This window comes from Chlorocebus sabaeus, chromosome 8 (genome assembly GCF_047675955.1).
Source record: "Chlorocebus sabaeus isolate Y175 chromosome 8, mChlSab1.0.hap1, whole genome shotgun sequence".
Classification (NCBI taxonomy): domain Eukaryota; kingdom Metazoa; phylum Chordata; class Mammalia; order Primates; family Cercopithecidae; genus Chlorocebus; species Chlorocebus sabaeus.
Window position 1 is genome coordinate 20292005 of NC_132911.1, and position 25694 is coordinate 20317698.

Below are 25694 nucleotides of genomic sequence, written 5' to 3' on the forward strand. Positions count from 1 at the left end.
TGTGTGTGAGAGAGAGAGAGAGAGTGTGTGTGTGCATGGAGGGGGTGAGAGTATGCATGTCACTTGTACAGGGGTGAGTATAACACGGTACCTACCTTTGAGGAACACTATTCCAGTGCAGTGTTTCTCAAACTTTTTTTTCCCGTTATCGACTTAACATCCCCCATCTCCAGAGCGTTCTTAGACATATTTTCCTAACTGCCCTCCTCATGACATTTTAATATCACAGGCATACTGTGTATTTGCTTATATACTGTATATATAATTTTTTCCCTCTCATCAACCAATACTCTCCTGCTTAGAAAAGACATTGCCCCTGTTGAGAATGCATGTTTTAGTTGGAATGGAAATGATGAGGTGTTTCTAGTCCTTCCTGTATTGGAGGTAACTACAAACTTATAAACAAGCTCAGAGGACCTGTAGTGGGTGGAACAGTGGTCCAAAAACATACACCCATGTCTTCACCTCAGAACCTGGGAATGTTACCTTATTTGGTATTTTTAACAATTATCAAATTTTTATTAATTGCAGTTTCAGGTGTCTTTAAATTAAGGATCTCATTCTGGATAATCCAAGCAGGCTCTGAATCCAGTGATGAGTGTCTTTATAAGAGACACGCACAGAAGAGACACAGATACAGAGGAGAAGGCAGTGTGAAGACAGGTAGAAATTGCAGTGATGCTGTCATAAGCCAAGGAACACCTGAAGCCTCTAGAAACTGGGAAAGGAAAGGAGGGCTTCTCCCTTCGAGTGTTTACAGGGAGCGTGGCCCTGCCGGCACCTTGATTTCAGACTTCTAGTCTCCAGAAGTGCGAGGGAATACATTTCTGTTTAAATTTCCTAAACTGTAGTTGGAACCACCATGTTTGTGATAATTTATTATAGCATCCCTAAGAAATGAATATAGGAGAGGATGGCCAACCTAGCCTCTGAAAGTATGAAGAAAACTCAAGAGGAGATAGATGATTTTTGGAGTAGATCTAGATGAGCAGGAGGTGAGCAGACAGAGGAAAGGAAGGGTATCTCGCGGACAGAACAGCACGTGGATATAGGGAAACAGCAATGCAAGAAGTGGTCATGCTTCTCAGGCTCCATTATTGCCTGGATGCTTCTCCCCACCTCTATACATGGAAGATCTTGAGAGTTCAGTGTTGGGGCCTCGATTCTTTTGTTTGTTCTCTCTCCCAAAGTGCACTCATCCTTTTCCCATTACCGTCTACATGCTGAGGACTCCCAAATCTATCTTCTGGCCAGACCTCTCCACAGTGGAACCTCAGATTCAACTGCCATTTGATGCCCCAGTTGCCTGGGCATCTGCACCATCAGCTCTATTCCCACCCCTCACGCTGCTTCTTCTCCAGTTTCTCCTTTCTCTGTCTCACCAATAATACATATCTTCATCTACCAGATTGCTCATTCAAGAAAGGTGGACAACCTCACAGAGGCCTGCCCCTACTTCCTCAGTCTCCACCAACAACCACCAGCAGCTCTCTGTCCTTCTTCCTCCGATAGACACATTCACATGGATCCTCTTGCCTGCCACAAAAGCAGTAGGACACCGAGAGCAGGGCTCCAGACTATCTAAGTTCCAATCCCTATGTGTTCCTATCTTTGCCTCAGTTTCTCATCTGGAAAATGTGATACAATTATACCTTCCTCATAGGGTCACTGCGAAGATTAAAACAACACATGTAAAAGTTTTGGGAAACTAACACTAAGTATTAGCTAGTATTACAATCATTGCCAATGCTTTCGTTCAAGCCCTTATCATCTCATCTCTCACTTAACACTGTTACAACAACCTCCTGCCTAAAGTCTCGGATTCCTTCCTTGCCCCTTCAGAAATCATTGTCTGCATTGAAAGCTTGAGTAGTTTCCACTACATTGAGACTGACCCCCCACCTCCCTACCACATTCCACGGGGCTCTGCACGACCAGCTGTGTCCATCTATCTCCTCAACCTCGGTTCCTGTGATGACCCCTCACTTACTCTAGGGATATAGATAGGCCATTCTGCATATCCCTGCCGTACAGTAAGTGAGGGAGCATCACGTGATATGTACATTTGACTAAGTTTCAGAGAGAATATGACCACATTTTTTCTGGTCGTATTCTCCCTGAAACTTGGCCAGTTGCAACTGAGATTTGCTCAAAGTGTAAAACACACCCTGAAATTTGAAGACCTAGCATGAATAAAAGTATTTCTAAAAGTCACTAATTGAAAATAGATTGCATGTTGAATGATAATATTTTGGATATATTGGGTGAAGTCAAATATATTATTAATTTTATCTCTTTTGTGAAAATAAATTTTAGAATCACATATATGGATCACATTTGTTTCAATTGAATAGAGTTGTTTCATGGACTTCCATCAATTCTTAGGACATGCTAAGCCATCTCCAACCTAAGTCTTTGCACTTGGGCTTCCCTCTGCCTTGAACGCCCTCCTATTACTCTGTAGGTGGCTAGATTTTCTTGTCTTTGGCTGCCACGTCACCCCTTGAAAGAGGCCTCCTCTGGCTGTCCTCAATCCCAGCACTCTGTTTATTTCCTTCTTTGCACTATTCATTTTTTTTTTGTTTTTGTTTTTTTTTTTTTAAATCTAATTCACTTCTCCCACTCAAAAGTAAGCCCCATGATTCAGGAGCCATCTGTCTTGTTCCCTGTTGCATCCCAGTGCCTGCAGGGTGCCTTGGGCACACAGTCCATCTTCAATACACATTTGTTGAATCCATCTTCAACACACATTTGTTGAATAAATGAAGCAACAAAGAGATTGTTTTTAAAGAAGGTGTTTCTTGCCATTTAAAAGATTCTCTGGACTCTGTGGATGGCAGGGAAGTGTGAGAGGGGACATTTAAAAATTCTCCCCCACTGAAGATAGGAGTGGCAGACACCAATCTCTGAAGAGGCAGAAACACTCAAAGCACAACACAAACAGAGATCTAACTAAAAGTGACTGCTTTTAACATGCAACAGCTGTCAGAGAAGGCCAGGGCTAGAGGATGAACTTAACTGTAGTTAAAGTACCTAGCTTATCTGTAGGTATACAGTAAGATTTTTATTTTGTTTTATTTTGTTTTGTTTCATTTTATTTTTTGAGACAAGATCTCACTCTGTCACCCAGGCTGGAGTGCAGTGGTATGATCACAGCTCACTGCAGCCTTGATCTCCTGGGTTTAAGCAATCCTCCCACCTCAGCCTCCTCAGTGGCTGGGACTACAGGCGTGCACCACCAAGCCTCACTAACATATGGTAAGATTTAGAGGGTACTAAAAATGAACCCCAGCATAACAGAGATACCCACACAGTGTCACAATGCCTGAAACTGTTCCTACTAGCTAATACTTGCCAGATATTAGACTGTGCTAAGCATATTATCTTATCCTCACAATGATCTTATAAGGTAAGTCCCAGCACAATTTTCCTTTTATACTAAAGAAACTCAGACAAGGCAGTAATTCACCCTGGGTCACCTCATCAGTGAGGACCGGCCCCAGGATTTGGGCCCACATCACCTATGTCCAGTGTCGGAGCTCACAGATACCACAGTAGGAGGCTGGAAAGGAAGCACCTGCACACCTGCCTCAAGTCCAGTTCCTGCTTTGCCACAACCTGGGGAATTTGAGATTAGTCCAGAGCCTAGTATTTGTTGCTCACTTCTACTCCAGAACTGCTTATCCTTCAGTGCTTCCTGGCCATATTCTCCCTGGATATGGATAAGGTACACAGTTCATCCACCTGGAGTTAGGTTGATTTGCTTCTCTTCCCCAGGCAGTTACAAACACAGATTTATTGTTTCTGCTTACGAAATGCTCTGCAACCTGAACCCTTCTCTCTGCCTCTTCTCTCATTGCCTTGGTCAAGCTCCCATCATCTCCTCCCTCTAATTCCACAGGCTTCCAACTAGCCTTGTCCCTCCAGCATCTCCCACTGGAATCCTCTCTCCCCACTTTTGTAAGAGTGAACCAACCTAAAAATGTCAATCTCCACTCCCTATCCCTTAAGTTCTTTTAGCAGCTTCTCATGCCCCTTAAAATAAAGCACAAATTCCTTCGTCAAGCATATAAATTCCTTTATGAGCTTCCCCCCACCTATACATGGTGGACAGTTTTCCAAGATGACCCACTGGTCCCCTTCTCCTGGTATTTACCCCCTGTGTCATCTCTTGCCCTGGAATGTGAGTTGGATCTAGGGACACTCCTCTAGCAAACAGAATATGGCAGACAGAGTGGGACATCATGTCTAAAGTTAGAAAGGACCTTGACTTCCATCTTGCTGGCACCAGATCATTGTCTTGATCTCTTGTTTGCTCACCCTGCTGGAAACAACTGTCCTGTTGGGTGCTGCCCCATAGAGAGGCCCACATGGCCAGGAGCTGAGGGAGGTCTCAGGCCAGCAGTTGTTGCAGAACTGAATCCTGCCAACAGCCACTTGAGTGAGCTTGGAGCACATCATCCCCCTCACATCCATGGATGCTTGAGATGACTGCAGCCCTGGCTGACACCTCAATTGCAGCCTCCTTAGAGATAAAAGTGGACCTGAATTCTTGTTCTACAGAGGCTGTTAGATGAGAAACGTTTGTTGCTTTAAGCTAGGTTTTAGGGCAGTTTATTAAGCAGTAATAGATAACGAATACACTGGGTTTTCAACCTCACTTTGTGGCCACTTCTATTATACTTGCACACTCAATACTTCTATCACACTGAATTTCCAGCAAGTCCCTAATATATCCTTCATCTTCAGACTTTTGTATATATCATTTATTTCTGCTGTTGATGCCATTTATTCATTTCTGGCCTGGTAACACATGTTCCTTTATCAAAACCCATCTGTAGTAACACGACTGTTCAGATGGCCCTTCCAGTCTACCAGGTAACCACTCCTCCTCCACACTCCCAAATGCTTCAGTGCATTTCACTTAGGGCACTTATAGTGCTGTGGTGGTTATGGATGAAGCGTGCTCCTTTCATGCGCCTTCCCCACCCGCTAATTTCCCTCCCTCGCACTCCCTCTGCCTGGTCCCCTTTAGCCACTACGCCCAGAATTCCCAGTCAGAAGGAGCTCTGTGTTCGTCTTCTATTTCCAGTACCTCACACAGGGCTTTGGGCATATCCACAATTTAGGTTGTTCAGTAAACAGAATTCTAAAACTGACATTGGAGGAATGAAACTCTTAAATCAATTTCTTCATGTGTTATTATTCATTAATAATAATAATAATACAGTCATGTGTTGCTTAGTGATGGGAATACGTTCTAAGAAATTTGCCGTTAGACAATTTCATCATCCTTTGAGAGTGTACTTACACAAACCTAGAGAGTATAGCCTACTGCACACCTAGGCTGTATAATATTCTCTATTGCTCCTCGGCTACACACCTGTACAGCAGGTTACTGTACTGAATACTGTAGGCAATTGTAACACAGAGGTAAGTATCCGTGTATCCAAACATAGAAAAGATTCAGTAAAAATAGGGTATAAGATAAAAAGATACACCTGTATGGGGTCCTTACGATGGATGGAGCTTGGAGGACTGGAAGTTGTTCTGCGTGAGTCAGGGAGTGCATGGTGGGTGAATGCGAAGGCCTAGGACACTACCGTACAACACTGTAGACTTTATAAACATGGCACACTTAGGCTACACTAAATTTGCCAAGGGCAAAGAGGGAGCAGACACATAACCTAGTGAAAGCAGGAGCAAGGAAGTGAGCTCTTATAGGACCACTGTCATGTTTGTGATCCATCATTGACTAAATGTTCTGCAACACATGGCTGTCATAATAGTAAAATAAGAATATAACATAATCATAGTAATAACAAAACAATATGGTCATGATAATAGTAATGTTGTAATGATACTCTTAATATTATTATTATTATTAACATATCTACGAGCCTAGCTCTGCACTAAATGCTTTCAGATACACTATCACTAAACCTCAAGATACCCTGTAGGGTAATTAAATTATATCCATTTCACCCAGACTCAGGGAGGTTAAATAACTTGTCTGAAGCCTCAGAACTAATGGTGAAGCTGGGATTCAATCCCAGAGCTGCTTGATTATCCCGTGAGTTCTCCTTTCTTTACAACCTTGAAATAAAGGGCATCCAAGAAGATATTGTTGAGGAAGAACCGGAGAGCCCTTCTGAATGTGAATGGCAGATTCCTGCGCCAGGTTCCAGGCACAAACAGTACGTGAAGATCACCACGGTGCTGACGGAGGGAGTGAAAAACTAGAGAATGACTTAAGAAGATCAGTAAATACGTAGGCGCGGCATGCAGGAGTGGAGCAGTATGTCCTGGTGAAGGCACACTGGGACCTCGAAATCCATTAGAAAAGTGCTCCACAAGGCCTGAAGCTGAGCTGAGGATGCAACGGGCTTGACTGAGCTTTTAAAATTCAGTGGACACCAGCACCAAAATCTTAATCTGAGTTTTGCCGCACGCACTGGAAAGCAGGAAGCTCTCATCACGTGGAACCAGCGAACGTCATTACTGCCAGTAACGACCGTAATGACCCCAATGACCCCGGCCACTCTGCGCACTTTCCGATCGTCAGTGGCTGAGAACCTGTCTCCATTACCCTCTGTCACCTGGTTCAGAAAGGTCTTAGCCCCAGGACTAGAGCTGATCGAGGACAACGTTCAAGGGAAGGAATTTTAGTTTCAGCAAATTTGAACAATTGTGACGTCAGTCCCAGGTCAACCAATCAGAACGCTCAGCCCAGACTGTCAAATCCAGAAACCCCTGGGCCCCAGGGCAGAGATACGTTTTCCCTCCAGGTGGCATGGTAGTTCGCATCTATTTTAAAATGCTATTTCAAATTACTAAACAGGATTGAGCAAACAGTTGTTGCTGTTCCGCTTTAAGTCTGTTTTCTTTTTCAAAATTATCCATTTCCCTTATCTCTCTCCCCTCCCCCGCTTAAGCTGGGCTATTGAAAAGCAAATTTCCTGGAGAGGTTGGGGAGATGGGTGTTGAGAATTAGCATATCAAACATACCCAATAAGCCGAATGGAAATTAGCAGAATCCCGACTCAGACATCTAGTCGCTGTACTAAATTGAGGTTAATGTGACCCTGTCCTTTCTGGTTTAAACAAAGATAGGGAAATCTAGTAAGTTCTATTCCATCTCCCTCTGAGCCCATAGGCATTCCTCCCCAGTGGTGAAAATAAAAACAACATAAAAGGAGAGGGGGGAAAAAAGGAAAAGGAGAAAAAAGCTCCCAAACATGTTAGTGGAATATATATGTATATTCCCTGATATATAACTTAATAAAAGTTTATGGACCCAGGATAAGGAAGCCACAGTGAACAGATGCACTGGGACTGAAATATGGTCCAATTAAGTCTGTAACAGGGTGAGCTTTACTTTGAACATTCTCCAAGTTGAAATGAAAGCTTCCCAGAACAGATAAATCAGGCAACATAAAATAAAAACGCTGATCCGGCACTGCTCCCAAAAGGAGGGGAGGAGGAGGTAGTCAGATTGGAGGGTCTTGTTGGGCTGCATGGGGAGGTGAGGAAAAGAGGGTAGGGGCGGAGATTCAGGCAGGCCTTTCTACTGGGTGCTCAAACAGTTGCCGGCTCTGTGATAGTAAATAAACAACAGCTATTTAAACCACTCCAATTAATGCCTTCTTTGGAAGCTATTTGTCTATTGAAAGGATGGCAAGGATTGCCTGGTGCAATTAAGCTGTTTGCTAGTAGTGCCTTCAGAAATACTTTGCCGGTAGCCACGGAGTCATCTGTGGTTCATGGCCAGCCTTCTTGCTGAGGGAGGGGCTTGGGCATAGAAACTGGATGGCTTGCTCTCCCTTCCTGCACTGCCCACCTCAGCACCAGTTAAGCATCAAAGCTAAGCTCAGCCTTACCTCCTCCAGGAAGCCTTCACTGCCTGTCTGGATCTTTAGACAATACACAGAATTCTTTCTGGTTTCCCTGCAGAAGGCACCAAGGGTGAAACTTAACAAGTCGTCATGTTACTGGAAAAGAATCCCAATCCAGACCCCAAGAGAGGGTTCTTGAATCTTGTGCAAGAAAGAATTCGAGACAAGTCCATAGAGTAAAGTGAAAGTAAGTTTATAAAGAAAGTAAAGGAATAAAGAAAGGCTATTCCATAGGCAGAGCAGAAGCTTGAACTGCTGGTTGGCCATTTTTGTGGGGTTTTTTTTGATGATATGCTAAAGAAGGGGTGGATTATTAATGAGTTTTCCAGGAAAGTGGTGAGCAATTCCCTGAACTGAGGGTTCTTCCCCCTTTTAGACCATATAGGGTAACTTCCTGTTGTTGCCATTGCATCTGTAAACTGTCATCGTGCTGGTAGGAGTGTCTTTTAACATGCTAATGCATTATAATTAGCATATAATGAACTATGAGGACGACAAGAGGTCACTCTCGTTGCCATCTTGATTTTGGTGGGTTTTGACTGGCTTCTTTCCCACAACCTGTTTTATCAGCAGGGTCTTTATGACCTGTGTCTTGTGCTGAACTCCTATCTCATCCCGTGACTTAGAATGCCTTAGCTTTCTGGGAATACAGCCCAATAGGTCCCAGCCTCATTTTACCGAGCTCCTATTCAAGATGGAGTCGCTCTGGTTCAAAGGCCTCTGACACTCGTATCAACCACCAGATCTAGGTTCGAATCTCTGCACTGTGTCTTTCCTCCTGTGGGATCAGGGGTGAAGTCTTTGCTCAGATTCTGATTCCTGCCTATAAAACACAATGCCTATTTCACATATTGCTGGGGTGAGGGTTCAGTGAGATAATACATAGAAGTGGCATTGTGTAGTGCCAGGCACATAGCTGGAGGTCAAGCCATTTTAGTATCTTGTCTCAACCTCCTTCCCTTGTTAAATGGGAATCAAATCCACTGTATTTATCACTGGGATTTAGCAAAGCTGTCTTGATTTTTATCTTTCAGAATGTACAATGGTTTGCTCATTGGAAATATTTTTGAGTCTCTGTGAGATAGTATATCGAGGTGTGATGCTTACCCCTTTGTCCGTAAGTAGGCAACCTTAGGCTGCTCTCTAATCCCTTAAAGCATCCCTTGGCTCTTCTATAAAGTGGCAATAGTAATAGCAATAATAGTAGTATCTTCCATACCACATTTTTGTGACCATCCAGCATAATCTTGCATAGTAAGGATGAGGCATGTTGGTGCTCCATAACTGCTAGCTCAGGTTATTCTCTCTTTACTAGAACTGTCTCTAAGCCTCACAGAAGCTGAACCAATTCCCCCAGGTACCAGAGAGCAAGTTGCCGAGCAAGAGCGCCTCAGCTAATCTGTAGCTCTTCCACAAATTCATGTTGTCCTCTGATGGACAGCTGAGCTCTTCAAGAGAAGGGTCTGTGTCTGCTGTGTATTTGTATCTCCCAGAGTTTGCTGAACTCTGGGGACATCTAGAGACTAAATGAACCTTTAGTGAATTAAACTATGCCATGTAGGGCATCTTCGAGGAGGTCAATTTTCTTCCGTAGATAATAGGGGAAGCCTTTTGTCAGGATCCAAGTGCTAAGCACATGGCCTCTGTCTTTGGGGCATCCAGCATCTTCTCTCCTTGCTTTTTCCAGAGCATCTTTTGTCAGTCAGGAACACATCTCATGTTGTCCTCATCTGTGCCTGGCCTCAGAGGAAAGACAAGGTCATTGGCACTTGGTGCCCTCTGCCAGGGGCTTCTGTGTCTCAGTCTGAGCTCACCTGATGGAGTGAAAGGCTTCACTCCTTGATAGTAGAATCCTGCACCCATGGCCAGGCAGGAAACTTCCTGATCACTTGGCAAGACTTTGGGCATTCACAGTTAATCCCAGGTGTGAAGAGAGGGTTCTATATAACGACGTGCCTGCAGTCGTGGGAGCTGTGGTTCCAGTCTGCCATCTGTGCTCTGTGACTGTATATCTGCCAGCGATTGGGTTTTAGGGAGAATGTCAAGGTCCAGGCTGGAATAACCCAGCTGGGAAGTTAGAACGTCAGGGCCCCAACAGAACCATTGTGGAACTCTGGTCTGCAAAATTAGTTGAAGTAGACTGAGGTAGAGAGTGGAGCCAGCTCCAAGTTCTTTGGTCTTTCCCCTCCCTGCCCATGAAAGATCCTTAGAAAGCCCCCAGCACTCCCAGAAACTCAGCTTGAAAACCACTGACTCTCCCAATGCTCCATACAGCTCTTCCATGTATGATCTTGGTGGATCATAGTGGGACACCTGCCCTTGGGCTCCAGATGCCCACCTTCATGGTGTGATTTGCAGATGAGGTAGGGGCATCAAATTAGATCCCCAGGGCCTTTCACATAACCTGAAAGTCCAAAGTTCCAGGTAATACTCCTCAAGTCTTCTAGGTTTCCTTTACTAGGGGTTCCATTAACATGTAAGTGGGCTGAACTTATGCCCATGTCTGGATCATCTTGAAAAGAATTTGTGTACTTGCAAGTCCTGGGCACAGGCTCTGGGGAGGAGGTTGAAGTCTAGGAGAAAGGGAATGGGTGACATGGAAAGTAGAGACCTCCCCTGTTCATAGCTCATTTTAGAACAATCCTGTGGGAGGAGACATTGCAGATCAAGGGGTTAACATTTCCTTAGCATCTACTCTGTGCAAAGTTATCTGATTTAATCCCTAAAATAACCCTGTAAGACAGATAACACCTATCTTCTTTAACCAGTATTTTATAGTATAAACTCCATGAGTGGAGAACATTTGTTTTATTCATTACTGGATTCCCAGCATCTAGAACAGTCTCTCTCTGCTCAGTAAACATGTGTTGAATGACTCATAGCTCCATTTCCCTGATGAGAAAACTGAGGCACAGAAATATTTATTGATGGTCATAGGTAACATAGCTGGCAAATGGGGGAGGCAGGATCCAAACGATATCTCCCTGACCCCAAAGCCCGTGTTTCTCCACATGTGTTTGCTCGTGATTCTGTCTCTACATGTGCCCAACTTGAAGCAGGGCTGCAGGCCCATATCCTCACCCTGCAGTGCCTATGAGACCACCATTGAGTTTTTGGTACTAGTTTGGTGAAGCGGAATGGGGCTCTGGACTGAGATTCGGGGGTGCAGTGGTGTGGCCTCCCCCAGAATCACCTGCGTAAACCCTGCATATGCTCACTTGTTCCTGGGCTATAGTTCCTTGTCTGCCAAATGGGGGTCACCGCAGCCTCCCACCAACCTCTCAGATAGGGTCAGAGAAGCAAATGAGACTGAGGGGGTAATGGGAGTTGAAACATCATAAAGCCATAAACACACTTATTTAAAGGAAAATTGTTCAATACGAGAGCCTGCAGCTTCCCCAATAAAGAGAAATTTACAGAAAGGGAGAGAAAGGTGAATTGCTCTCATCATGTTCTGACTGTGGTAATCGGCCTGGTTATTTGCTGCTTCATTCTGAACCCCTTCCCTCCCGACTTCTCCAAGAAAAGGAGATTATTTTTAATTACAGTTTTACACTGGATTAATGAATCTCCACAATAAGTTAATGAGCAGGACACGGCACCGGGAGACAACAGGTTTGATTGCTTTTGGAGACTTTCGTAAGCTTCATTATTTCCAGGCCGTCTCTGCAGAGCCACTGTGGCCTGGGTGAAGGGAGCCAGAAGGACACCCAGGATCTCTGAGCCATTACAATTATGATACCTGGGGCACGGCCACATTAAAGCCTGCTGGAGAGCGGCTGGCTTGGCTGTTCTCCAAGGGAGAAATTCCCCTGATATAATCTAGTAGCCTAAGGTCTCCCTAATAATATCCTTGCCTCTCTGTGCCCTCTGTTAGCATTTTTGTTTAGATTCTTTCTCATCACATGTCTGGTCTTGCAAGGAGTTACTGACAGGTGCCCCACCGTAACTTCTCTTAAAATCTTCCAATGGTTCCCCATGGCCCAAGGGATAAAATCCAAACTCCTTAGTTCGTTAGGATCTGAGTTTTGCTTCCCTCTCCGGAGAAACCACATGAGCCTGCTCTTTCGGGCCTCTGAGCATTTAAGTGTTGTTCCTACCGACTACAGTATCTTTTCCTTTTCTACCTTCCTGACTAAATCTTACTTACCCCTTGGGACAAATTATCTGCGAAGCAGCTCGGAGCCTCCACAACACTCTCACAGCACCACCCTTAGAGGCCTTTACAAGGCTGATTCTCCTGCCTGCTGTTCCCTTGTCTGTACACCTGCCTTCCCTGCCCAGCCAGATCATAAACTTGTGAGCACAGTTGCACAGTCTTCCATATTCATCTTTGTATCCTCTGCCCTGGTATAGATACACAGCAGATTCTCAGCGAACGTGGGTTTAATTTGATTAAGTAGCAAGTGAATGACTCAATGAATGAATTAGTGAAGGACCTCTCCTGTCTGAGTGGAGGAGATTACTTCCTTTTGGTTTCTCTCCCACGTGACATCCCTGGAATTGTGTTTCTTGAAAACGTGAATTCTGTCCTCCAGGCTGCCAGTCATTAGTTCACTGCAGCTGTCAAGAGAGACTAGATTTTGCTGCAATAACAAGTATTCCCTGTTTTTCAGTGGCTTAACATAAGAGAAATCTTTTTCTCGTCCTTCCACATGTCCATTGTGAGTAAGCTGGGAGGGCTCCCTTCCACGCAGTAACTCAGAGACCCAGACAGGCAGGGGTTCCGCCATATTGTAGCTGCACCATCTGGGAGCCCTCTTGGTTGCAATGGCAGGGGAAGAGAGAGACTAGAGAATGGCATGACGGCTTTTTGCTGTCTCAATCTGGAAGCAATTAAGACTCACATTTCATTGGTGAGAGATAGTTATGAGGCCCCACCAACTGCAGAAGGTTACGAAATGCAAGGTAGCCAGCAAAACATTTCATGAGTGTTACCGTCCCTACCACTGTCTTAGTCTGTTCAGGCTGCTTTAATGAAATTTTAGAGACGCGTAGCTATGAACACCAGAACTTTATTTCTCACAATTCTGGAGGCTGGGAAGTCCAAGATCAAGGGACCAGCAGATTTGGTCTGGTGAGAGCCCATTTCCTGGTGTATAGATGGCACCTTCTAACTGTCCTCACATGGTGGAAGAGGCAAACAAGTTCCCTGGGGCCTCTTTTATCAGGGCACAAATCCCTTTCATGTGGGCTTTTCCCTCATTATCTAATCACCTCCAAAGTCCCCATCTATTGATACATATTACCTTGGGAAGAGGATAAGATTTTTACTTGCGAATTTTGGGGGACCACAGACATTAAGATTGTAATAGCCACATTCACCTTAATCAAGTCTCTTTCCATCCCTGGATTCAAAGAATACAATGTCCACCTTTAATCATTCATTCTATAAATGGGGAAATGGAGACTGCCTTCGATCTGAGATCCATGGTTTAAATTAACTCTAAAAGTAGACAAATATCAGGGTGTTTCTGGGCCTTTATAGACACAACCAAATGGCTTCCCCTGAGTCCCTGAATCTATCCCCTAGACCACCAAGGACAGCTCATTGCACCTGTGGCTTCTGCCTCCATGGGGTTATCTCATTTTCTATCCCCTAATGGCTTCAGGGCAGGGTAGTTCTTTACTCTTCTACAGCTTCTTCTCCCTGAATTCTTTCCTTTGGGGTGTTATGTGCTCATCTTCTTTGAAATCAGTCCTGCATAGCATCCTGTGCTTTTTAGCATATGATTGAGCATCGTGGAAGAAAGTCCCATGGTGATAGCTACACACAAAGGACATTTTTAGTAGTGTGGCTTGTCTTGATCTCCTGCTTCATGTCACTTTGTATGTATGCTGCTTTTCCAGACCCATAATACACAAACCATGTGACATCCCCCTTTCAAATTGGCTTAGGATTTTAGAGCTCAACTGCAGCCTTGTCCAAGAGAGGGAAAAAAAGGGGAAGGAAACTGCCCATCTAGTGTTTTGCCCACAGCAGGATAAAATGTAGCACGAAGACAGAGTAAGTCACAGAAATAGCTGTAATTCAGCACCCACAACATTCTGGTTATCCTAGCAAATGAAAGCTCCAGAGCCTATGAGGCCCAAGGAAGACGCACGCCATATGTGGTTACCGAGGTTCGGAGGTTTATTTTTAGCAGAACAGCTTGGTGGGTTGTTATGTCAGTTTGGCCTGAGACAGAACCCTGGAAAAAATGCTGTCTCAATCAGCGTTGAAGCTGTTTGTGTCTATGGGGATTTGTTGTGAGAATGATTAATAAGCCAACATGTTTTTATTGGGTTCATTGTCTGTTTTCTGTATTAAAGAGGCAAAGCCACACATAACATTTTCTGTGCCCTCCAGCGGCTTCCGTTTGGGTTGAGGAAGGGAGGCCCAGCACATGCCATTAAGAGGCAACTCGAAATCCAGACCAAGATGTATTCCTTGCTGTGCTGGGAGGAGCTAGCAGGGGACACTGTGGGCTAAGGGAATCAGGGAAGGATAATGGGGTAGGCAGACCAAAGTAATGGCAGAAAGGCGAAAAGCTACTTGAAAGGACTGTTCATACAGCATAGCAAATGTGTGGTGGTGGAATTACACAAGGCCTTGGGTGGCTATTGAATGATCAGCCAACTGGCTCAGGTTCACATCAAGGAACAGCAGAAGATGGAAGGGAGAGATTCCCAGGACAGTCAAAACTAGTATTTTCTCCTCTAAACCTGAAGTACATCCCTGTTTAGTGCTCATGACCTTCTCCTTCACTTACATTCTTTGAGTTTGAGACTTACCCTTACTTACTGAATTCAAGCACTGTGAGGAACATCGCATTCCCCCTCCCATTGGGCCAAGCATATTGCTTTATATTTAGCAAGCATGCAGTAAATATGCATTGCATTGAATAGAATGAAATTGCATTGCAGGTAGATTTTGAGATGCTTATGGCCAGCAGGAGTCTAAGGAGGGTAAGTGTGGGCCCGTAATTGTTAACAACAGGAATCTGGACTTGATCCTGAAAGCAATGGGAAGCCATTGATAATTGTGAGCAAGGGTGTCCTATGAGTCATAGTCGATGTGTAACTGGCTGATGTGGAGTCAGGAGACCTAGTGGCTTGTTATGGACCTCTTTCAGCTGCTCATGAAGCAGCCAGCCTGGGGTGGTGTGAAAACTGCAAGCTCAAATGCTCACAGGAGCCAGGCAGCTTCCTGACAAAAGGTAACTGGATACATTCTTGCCACAGACACACTTTGTTTTCAGGTTGAACATGTGAGACTAGCCTTCCCTTACATAAAGAAATAGCTCTGTTCATTTTCTTAGAAGCGTGAAGTCTTCTATCTCACTGGTCATTTTCCTGATTGCAATAGAATCAAGAATGCAAAAAAAAAAAATTCTTTTAATGTTTCTTTTCCTATAAACTGACAAAACATCATAATAAATAGCAGCTAACACTTGTTCTCAGTGTCAGGGAGACCATAAGGAGTGGTGGGCGCAGTCCCAGACTGGAGCCTGTTTTCTGGACTAAAGGGGAAAGCTGCTGTGTAGCTCCAGCCAACGGTTAATGAGCAGGAATATAAGCCTGACATCACCAAATCTTTTTGAAAAGTAAGAAGAAATCCAGGGCTGTCCATGACTTCTTCAAATCTCAAAATGTTGACTAAAATGTATTTGAAACACTGCAGTTGCCAAGCAAAATGTAGGTGCTGATTCCTGCTTTTCGGCCTCCTTTTGTGTGTAAAAAAGGATGCATCTGGAGCTCAAAGCCAAGTTCTGATAATCACTGAGCTTGAGCACTGACCTTGACCTTAACCTTAAGGTCTTTGAATCTTGAACCCCTAATTTAAAAAATGCCTATAACACTTCTCTCCTTGCAGGATGGTGAGGATAAAATGAGATGATAGTGAGAAAGCATCCTGCACGCTCTGAGTGCTATGAAAACCTTTGGGTCTCTTAAGTCTGAGATGGAAGGACACACAACTGAACCCCTGCTTACCTTATAGTGAAGTTCCTTGGTGGGGATATTAGGAAGAATAATAGTTGTGCGACTGGGGCACTGATGACAGTGTTCCCAGAAATTACTGGGTCTCAGAAGCTTTCTGAAATCTGGGCATGGAGAATAACTTTGGCCACAGTTATCTAAGGCCTTGCTAGCTGCAATCAGTGGTCCAAGTAAGGAAAGGTATCACTGAGTGAAATGCATACGATTTTTAGATCAGCATAAGTTCTCTGAGATGTTTATTGGGTTCAAAGCCCTGGAAGAAAGGAGTGTTCCAAGTGTCAAGTTGACCCAGTAGAAAACAACAGCAAAATAGAGAGGGAAAGATGATAAATACAGAGACCCCAGTCTCTTGCCGCTGGAGAGACCTGAAGTCTATCCTATCTTTAAAGCTCAGCTTGTATTTGGTCTCAGTTTGATAAGCTGTCACTGAAAGCCCCTTTTCATGTTCTCAGCTTTCACCATGGTTGGCTGGCTGAGCCACCGGAAATTATCTTACACAGAGACACAATCAACATTGAATGGCTTTGGCTGGGATGCCCTTTCCAGTGTTAACCCTCTTCTGGCATTTGCATCTGTAATGGTCTGCTTTTCAGACTCACAGAGGGGCCAATCATAAAAATTAATGCAGTTAAGGGGTAAACTGCGTTTTGAACCATGTCATTGTGTATGTTGGATATGTGGGATTTCCAGTGGAAGACTTACCTAAATTCAGACACATATGGGTGTATCTCATCTACAAAATGGCCCACTGGTCCAGGAAAATTCACCAGAGGGCCATTTTGACCTGGTAGCAAAGCATTCATCTTCAGGGACGGCAGTTATGAAGAATGTGTGATTGTGTCTCCAGTGGGGGATACAGACTCACTATGCCTCGTGTCAGGGAGACGGGATGATGAAATGCATAGAAACTGCTGCTTTACTGAAAACCTATGTGCCACTGAGACACGAGATTGTGTGCCCCTAGACCCAAAGGTAGCGCAGAAGAATGCTGACTTCCATCCTCAGCACTAGCTTCCATAGCTATTCCACCATGAAGACGGGCAGCCCTGTAACAGACAGCGTAAGCACGTCCCTAAAACAATATCTAAAATTCAAATTTAACTTGGAATCCTGTATTTTTATTTGCTAAATTTGGCAACCTTACTGTGAAGTCTTCACTGTTGGGGGAGGAGAGGGTGCCCAAAAAGCCTCATGGAAGCAGTGTTTTCAAGAGGACCCTGGGGACTTTCTTGGGAGCTAAGTTATAAGGCAAGCAGCACAGGGTAAGAGCCAGTGAAATGTGTGGTGTTACTGATGTGACACCATCATGTGAAATTTGAGAAAACTTAGGTTCACTTGTTCAAAGAAGGGGAAAAATATCCGTGGTTGACCTTAAGAAATTTCTTGCACTCAACTATATACAGTAAAACTCACCCTTTATAGTGTATAGTGATGGGAGTTTTACAGACAAATATAGTCATATAGACAACAAGCAGGATATGGAATAGTTCATCATCCCATACTTGTGCCGTGCCCCTTTGTAGTCATTTGATCATCTTAGCATACACAGAAAACGCATTTGACAAAGTTTAACATACATTCATCATAATCTCTTATTAAGCAAGGAACAGAAGCAATACAGAATAATCTACAACAAATACGGAATAATCTACAACAATTATATTCAAGCAATTGTATTCAAGCAATACAGAAGAGTCTACAACAAATGTATAAAATATACTTATGGTAAAAATTAAAAATATATGAAAATATAAGTAAATTATGCCAAACATTACTACTTCTCAATATGAGTCTAAGAATTTTTAGCAAATGCAATAAGAAAAGAAAAAAAATGAAAAATATTAAGACTAGAGGAAAGGCATGATTGTCATACTTCACAGATGATATGAAATAAATTTTAAAAATTAAAAAGAATTTATGAAAACACTTTGAATTAATGAAGCCAGCACTTACACAGATTGGTAGATAAACTTGTTATGTAAAAATCAATTGTATTTTCATGTGTTCACAACAGTGAAATTTTCCAAACATTAAAAAAAAATGAAAATTTTGTCCGTCAAATGTTCAACCAAGGACTTGTATCTAGTCTATATAAAGAACTCTTACAATTGAAAAATAAAAAATTCAGTGCTAAACTAGGCATTTTACTAAAGAGGATATAATAATGACACGCAAATAAGAAGTTACTGAAAACTTTTGTCATTATGGATGTGAAAATTAAAATTACAAGATACTGATGCACATACTAAAATGACGGAACTTTAAAATTAAAATCCAAGCATATATGAGAATGTGAAGCAACTGTCCTCTGCTCCTGTTAGGAATCTAGTATGATACAAACAGTCTGGAGAATAATTTGGCAGATTCTTAAGAAGTTAAACACACACCTATTATGCATCCTACTTATTCCACTCCTAGATATTTAGCCAAGAGAAATGAAAACATATGTCCATACAGACATTTGCACATGAATATTTATAGCAGCTTTCCTTGTAATAGCCAAAAACTGGGAACAACCCAAATGTCCATCATCAGGTAAATGGATAAACAAATTGTGGTACATCCATACAATAGAATACTACTCTGTAATAAAAAAAAGATTGAACTATCAATATACACGACAACCTGATAACGTAAATAACCCAAATATTGAAGTCAAATGGATTAATTTCGGTAAAAGTCACACAATGGAACATAATATGAGAATGAAAATGTGCAAGGTATCGCTGTAGGCAACAATGTGGATGAATATACAAACATAATGTTGAGCCTCAAGCCAGACACAAAATTATACTTATTCTAGATTTTGATACATATATAGTTTAAAAAAGCAACATCCCTATTGTGGTAAACATCAGGACAGTGGTTACTTTTGGAGAAAGGGATTAGTGAGAGGGAAGGGATCTGAAGGGGCTTCTGGGCCCTGGAAATAGTCTATTTCTTGATAAGAGCAGTAGTTTTATGGGCCTTATTTTTCTGTCAAAATTTCTCAATCTACACTTACGATTTATTTATTTTACTGTACGTCTATAATATTTCACTAAAGTGGTTTATTACAAAACAATATTTTAAAAGGTCTTAATGGTCTTGTTTAACTGATCTTTACCACGGACACACTATTTCCCAATATATATATTCAGGTTGTGGATTCTAATCTACTAATGAAGATTGTCCATGATTATTATGGGTTTGCACTTTACTTTCACATCTAGACTCTAAGCTCACTGAGGGTGAAGACCGTGTCTTAGTACATCTTTGCATCTTACCTTATGGAGCAGTTTTGAATTTCTTTGGACACTTCCTGTTCCCATAAAGATATTGTCATTCCAGCCATACATTCTCAATTTTTATTTGGAAAATATGATCACACATATATATCTGTATCATGATGTCGTATATCTAAGAGATATATAATAAGCCTTTGATTAATATCACTTGAGAATTTCTTAATTTTTTATATTACAGTGAGTAAATTGGTATTTTAAACAATACTTATCAAAATAATCATGTCCCTCCACAGACTTTGGAAATCTTATGGGTTGTCTCTCTGAACCCATCAGTTAAAAGCCCCACAGTTTGTAGATACCTTCTAGAACCTGCAGGGTCTCAGGGTCAGCCCTGGGGTCTAGATCCCTCAAGGCTAAGTGAACTTATAGCCAGTTCTTGTAGGATTAGGAACCAAGAAACGGAAAGTACAGTACCTAAGACTCAGATTTTGTGGTCAGAACAACTTTGATTTAATCCTAGCCTCTCCAATTCTTAGCTACGTAAACTTGGGCAAGTTACTTAACTCTGTTAAGCCTCAATTTCAATCTTTGAAATTGAAATAATGATTGTTATTTTATAGGGTTACTATGAGTATTAAGTAAGATCTTGCATCTGAAGTACTCAGGACAGAGCATACCAAGTATTAAGCACTGCAAAAATAATAACTATTATTATTCCAAATTGTTTATTTTGCGGAATAAGCTCTCAGGAATGCACTGACATTTATGCTTACGTACAGTCACTAGTATTTACACACACACGGAGGCATGTGAAGGTTTCATATCCTCTCACTCTAAGACCTATCTTTGTTATCTGGCTTAAACCACAGATGTGAATCCAGGGCACCTTGAACCAAACCCAAAGTAGGTAAACCGCTGTAAATAGCTGTAAGATATTCCAGGGAGGGGAGCTGGGAGGGAAACACTCCACGTGAACAAATTGAGTCATTTAAAGAAACAAATTCTGGAGTGAATGTGTGCCATAATGTGGGTCACTGGGTTATTTACAGTTCTGAGCTACACAGGCAGTTGTACCCTCAGATTAGAAAGCATTCCTCAGATTCCTGGTGACTGGATTTCTTTTGTCTATTTACTTGCCTTTTCAGTAGGAGAAACTAGGAATTTGGGCTGGGAATAGGGGTACTTGAAGAGAGAGTCTCATTTTAATAAAATGTTGAGAAACTTGCCATGGAAGTATTTGGAAATTTGGACTCTATTACAACATTTTCCATTAAAAAGTAGTCACACCTTGAAGGTTTATCAGACAATTGCAGAAGTAAATAAGAACGTGTTGATCTTTATACACTTAGGTGATGGGGTCACTGGTTGCCTCAGTGATAGGTTTTGTGACCATGCTAATTGCCGTGTGGATAAAGAATGTTAGCATTAGTAAATATTAGTGGCTGAGACTTAAGCAATCTGTATGAAATTCAACACATTACTGGGACACAGTTACTGAAATTCAAGAGTATTAGAGACAGAGCATCAGAGACAGAAATGCACAATGGAACTAATGGCATATATATGATCTCTAAGTTATGAGAGAAGACTGAAGTAAATGTCATCTAGATTTGCATTTACCTAGAAGATGGATGTTGTATTCGTCTGTTTTGTGTTGCTACAAAAGAATACCTGAGGTTGGGTAATTTATAAAGAAAAGAGGTTTATTTGGCTTACGCTTCTGCAGGCCGTACAAGCATGGCACCCAGATCTGCTCAACTTCTGGTGAGGCCTCAGAAAGCTTTTATTTGTGGCAGAAGGTGAAGGGGGAACAGGTGTGTAATGTGGTGAAAGAGTGAGCAAGAGAGAGGCCAGGCTTTTATAAACAACCAGCTCTCTCTTGAACTAATAGAGCTATAACTCACTCATTTTTGAAGGCACCAAGCCATTCCTGAGAGATCCGCACATGTGACCCAAACACCTCCAACGTGGGGTCATATTTCAACATGAGATTTGGAGGGGACAAGCATCCAAACTATATCAGATGGAGAGAAAATGAACATATAACCATGATATGTTTGGACCACCAAGTATCTTCAGAAGTTGATGGAGCACATAGATCTTTGTTTCTTTGAGTTGTGCTTGTGTGGGAACTCTCTGAACTCTTAAAATGAATCATTCCTTTCTCTGAGTTCTTGAAACATGTGTCTTATTCTGTGCCTACATACATTCAGCAATATTTATACAACTTTCATCTCAACTTTTGTGATACATAGTCTTTTTTCTTTTTGAGACAGAGTCTCACTCTGTCCCCAGGCTGCAGTGCAGTGGCATGATCTTGGCTCACTGCAACCTCTGCTGTCCGGGTTCAAGCAATTCTCCTGCCTCGCCTCCTGAGTAGCTGGGATTACAAGTTCCTGCCACCGTTCCTGGTTTTTTTTTTTTTTTTTTTTTTGTATTTTTAGTAGAGATGGGGTTTCACCATCTTTGCCAGGTTGGTCTTGAACTCCTGACCTCGTGATCCACCTGCCTTGGCCTCCTAAAGTGCTGGGATTACAGGCGTGAGCCACCATGCCTAGCCCTATGATACACAGTCATTTTAACAGTTTGGCCACGTACAGAACACAGATCTTGATAATAAATGAGAATGCTATTTATTGTGCCCCTTGGCAATGGTTGTGTCAGATACTTTATACCAGGTGTTGCAGACTTAGAGCCTGCAGACAGTCAGCATATGTGTTTTCTTTGGGGTGCATGACATGAAAAAATTATTTCAAATTTCTTTGGATGGGGCATACATTTTCCAGGGACATATGCTCTGTAGATTTCCATTCTGTATTGTCTTATACGTGACTTTCCTCATTCATTTACATTATTTGCATAACCCTTGCAGGCTTGGGATTTGTGATTTTAATGGTAAAATAAAAAATAGCTATTGAGCAAAACAAATACTTGCATCTTCATTTTAGAGAAAGAGGTAATAAATTTAGTCTGGGGATTGAGACGAAGTAGCTTTAACCCTAGATAAAGAGAGGAGAAAGGAATGCAAGGAAGGACTGATCAAACATTGAGGATCAATTATTGAGAGGGAAAGCATATTTCAAATCAAGCAAAAGTTACTAGTTGGTAAAGGAAAGGCTCTTGCGTTTGTAGGTCAGGAGAGTGAAAGACAATCTGAAGTTTAGGCTGCAGGTCCAGTTAGGGCAGAGGAAGCTTTCTTCACCAGAAAAAGGAATCTAAAGTGAAAAGGGCCAGAAGACATAAATAAATGTCACGTGCATAATCCAGACTAGCTATTAATAGTTTGGGTGATTTTTAGACATCAGTTAGTGGTGCAATTTAGGAAAATAAAAATCAAAGCAAGTTATTCCATTCAGGATTCCCTTTTCTGAGATCTTGCAAACCCTCAACTTCACTAGTGGCTCTGACATTTGTCTCTGTGTCAATAAGAACTTAGTAATGACTGTTTACAGACCCACCTTTACCACCAGTATGAAGCTCTGAAGAATATATAGCTTATTTATTTTTGCACAAATGACATTTACTGGTTTTGTTTCTTGTAGACTGCTGTGTTAAAATATGAATGCCTTGGCGGTTATATGAGGATATAATCCATCCTAATCAAGAGTGAATAAGAGGCCATGCTGTAGTCCCAGCACTTTAGGAGGCTGAGGCAGGTGGATCATTTGAGGCCAGAACTTTAAGACCAGCCTGAATACAGCAAACCGATGGTTCTTGACTCTTTATCCAATTTGCCAGTCTGTGTCTTTTAATTGGACCATTTAGTCCATTTACATTTGAGGTTAATATTGTTATGTGTGAACTTGATCCTGTCATTGTGATATTAGCTGGTTATTGTGCTTGTTAGGTGATGCAGTTTTTTCCTAGCATCGATGATCTTTACAGTTTGGCATGTTTTTGCAATGGCTGGTACTGGTTGTTCCTTTCCATGTTTAGTGCTTCCTTCAGGAGCTCTTGTAGGGCAGGCCTAGTGGTGACAAAATCTCTAAGCATTTGCTTGTCTGCAAAGGATTTTATTTCTCCACTTATGAAACTTAGTTTGGCTGGATATGAAATTCTGGGTTGAAAATTCTTTTCTTTAAGAATGTTGAATATTAGCCCCCACTCTCTTCTGGCTTGTAGAGTTTCTGCCGAGAGATCTGCTGTTAGTCTGATGAGCTTGCCTTTGTGGGTAACCCGACCTTTCTCTCTGGCTGCCCTTAACATTTTTTCCTTCATTTCAACTTTGGTGAATCTGACAATTATGTGTCTTGGAGTTGCTCTTCTCAAGGAGTATCTTTGTGGCGTTCTCTGTATTTCCTGAATTTGAATGTTTAAATACCTAGGAATCCAACTTACAAGGGATGTAAAGGACCTCTTCAAGGAGAACTACAAACCACTCCTCAGTGAAATAAAAGAGGACACAAACAAATGGAAGAACATACCATGCTCATGGATAGGAAGAATCAATTTCATGAAAATGGCCATACTGCCCAAGGTAATTTATAGATTCAATGCCATCCCCATCAAGCTACCAATTACTTTCTTCACAGAATTGGGAAAAACTGCTTTAAAGTTCATATGGCACCAAAAAAGAGCCCGCATTGCCAATCCTAAGTCAAAAGAACAAAGCTGGAGGCATCACGCTACCTGACTTCAAACTATATTATAAGGCTACAGTAATCAAAACAGCATGGTACTGGTACCAAAACAGAGATATAGACCAATGGAGCAGAACAGAGCCCTCAGAAATAATACCACACATCTACAGCCATCTGATCTTTGACAAACCTGAGAAAAACAAGCAATGGGGAAAGGATTCCCTATTTAATAAATGGTGCTGGGAAAATTGGCTAGCCATAAGCAGAAAGCTGAAACTGGATCCTTTCCTTACTCCTTATACAAAAATTAATTCAACATGGATTAGAGACTTAAATGTTAGACCTAATACCATAAAAACCCTAGAAGAAAACCTAGGTAATACCATTCAGGACATAGGCACGGGTAAGGACTTCATGTCCAAAACACCAAAAGCAACGGCAGCAAAAGCCAAAATTGACAAATGGGATCTCATTAAACTAAAGAGCTTCTGCACAGCAAAAGAAACTACCATCAGAGTGAACAGGCAACCTATAGAATGGGAGAAAATTTTTGCAATCTACTCATCTGACAAAGGGCTAATATCCAGAACCTACAAAGAACTCAAACAAATTTACAAGAAAAAAACAAACAACCCCATCAAAAAGTGGGCAAAGGATATGAACAGACATTTCTCAAAAGAAGACATTCATACAGCCAACAGACACATGAAAAAATGTTCGTCATCACTGGCCATCAGAGAAATGCAAATCAAAACCACAATGAGATACCATCTCACACCAGTTAGAATGGCAATCATTAAAAAGTCAGGAAACAACAGGTGCTGGAGAGGATGTGGAGAAATAGGAACACTTTTACACTGTTGGTAGGATTGTAAACTAGTTCAACCATTATGGAAAACAGTATGGCGATCCCTCAAGGATCTAGAACTAGAAATACCATATGACCCAGCCATCACATTACTGGGTATATACCCAAAGGATTATAAATCATGCTGTTATAAAGACACATGCATACGTATGTTTATTGCAGCACTATTCACAATAGCAAAGACTCAGAATCAACCCAAATGTCCATCAGTGACAGACTGGATTAAGAAAATGTGGCACATCTACACCATGGAATACTATGCAGCCGTAAAAAAGGATGAGTTTGTGTCCTTTGTAGGGACATGAGTGCAGCTGGAAACCATCATTCTCAGCAAACTTTCGCGAGAACAAAAAACCAAACACCGCATGTTCTCACTCATAGGTGGGAATTGAACAATGAGATCACTTGGACATGGGAAGGGGAACATCACACACCGGGCCCTATTATGGGGAGTGGGGAGGGATGGCATTCAGAGTTATACCTGATGTAAATGATGAGTTGATGGATGCTGACAAGTTGATGGGTGCAGCACACCGACATAGCACATGTATACATATGTAACAAACCTGCACATTGTGCACGTGTACCCTAGAACTTAAAGTATAATTAAAAAAATGAATGAATAATGTATGTGTGTGAGAGAGAGAGAGAGAGAGAGAGAAACCAGCCTGGCCAACATGGTAAAACCTGTCTCTACTAAAAACAAAAATTAGCCAGGCAGTGGTACACACCTGTGGTCCCAGTTACTTGGGATGCTGAGGCATGAGAGAATCACTTGAACCTGGGAGGTGGAGATTGCAGTGAGCCAAGATTGTCCCACGGTATTCCTGCCTGGGTGACAGAGCGGGATTCTGGGATTCTGTTTCAAAAAAAAAAAAAAAAAAAAGAGTGTATAAGAATCCCCAGTAGCTCTCTGCTTAAGGGTAGGCATCTTTTCTAATGAGAGAAGCCTTTGCTTAAGTCCAACACTGAAGGACACTTTGCAAAATATACTCCACACAGATGTCTGTCCTTCCATTTGACAACCTCCTCCCTGGAACAGGCAAGAAGAGAGTAGATGAACAAATTGAAATCAGCACTGGGATGGCTGACCCATCTGATGAGCTCCTTTGTGGACTTCAGTATGGAAAGCATTCCTCTGGGA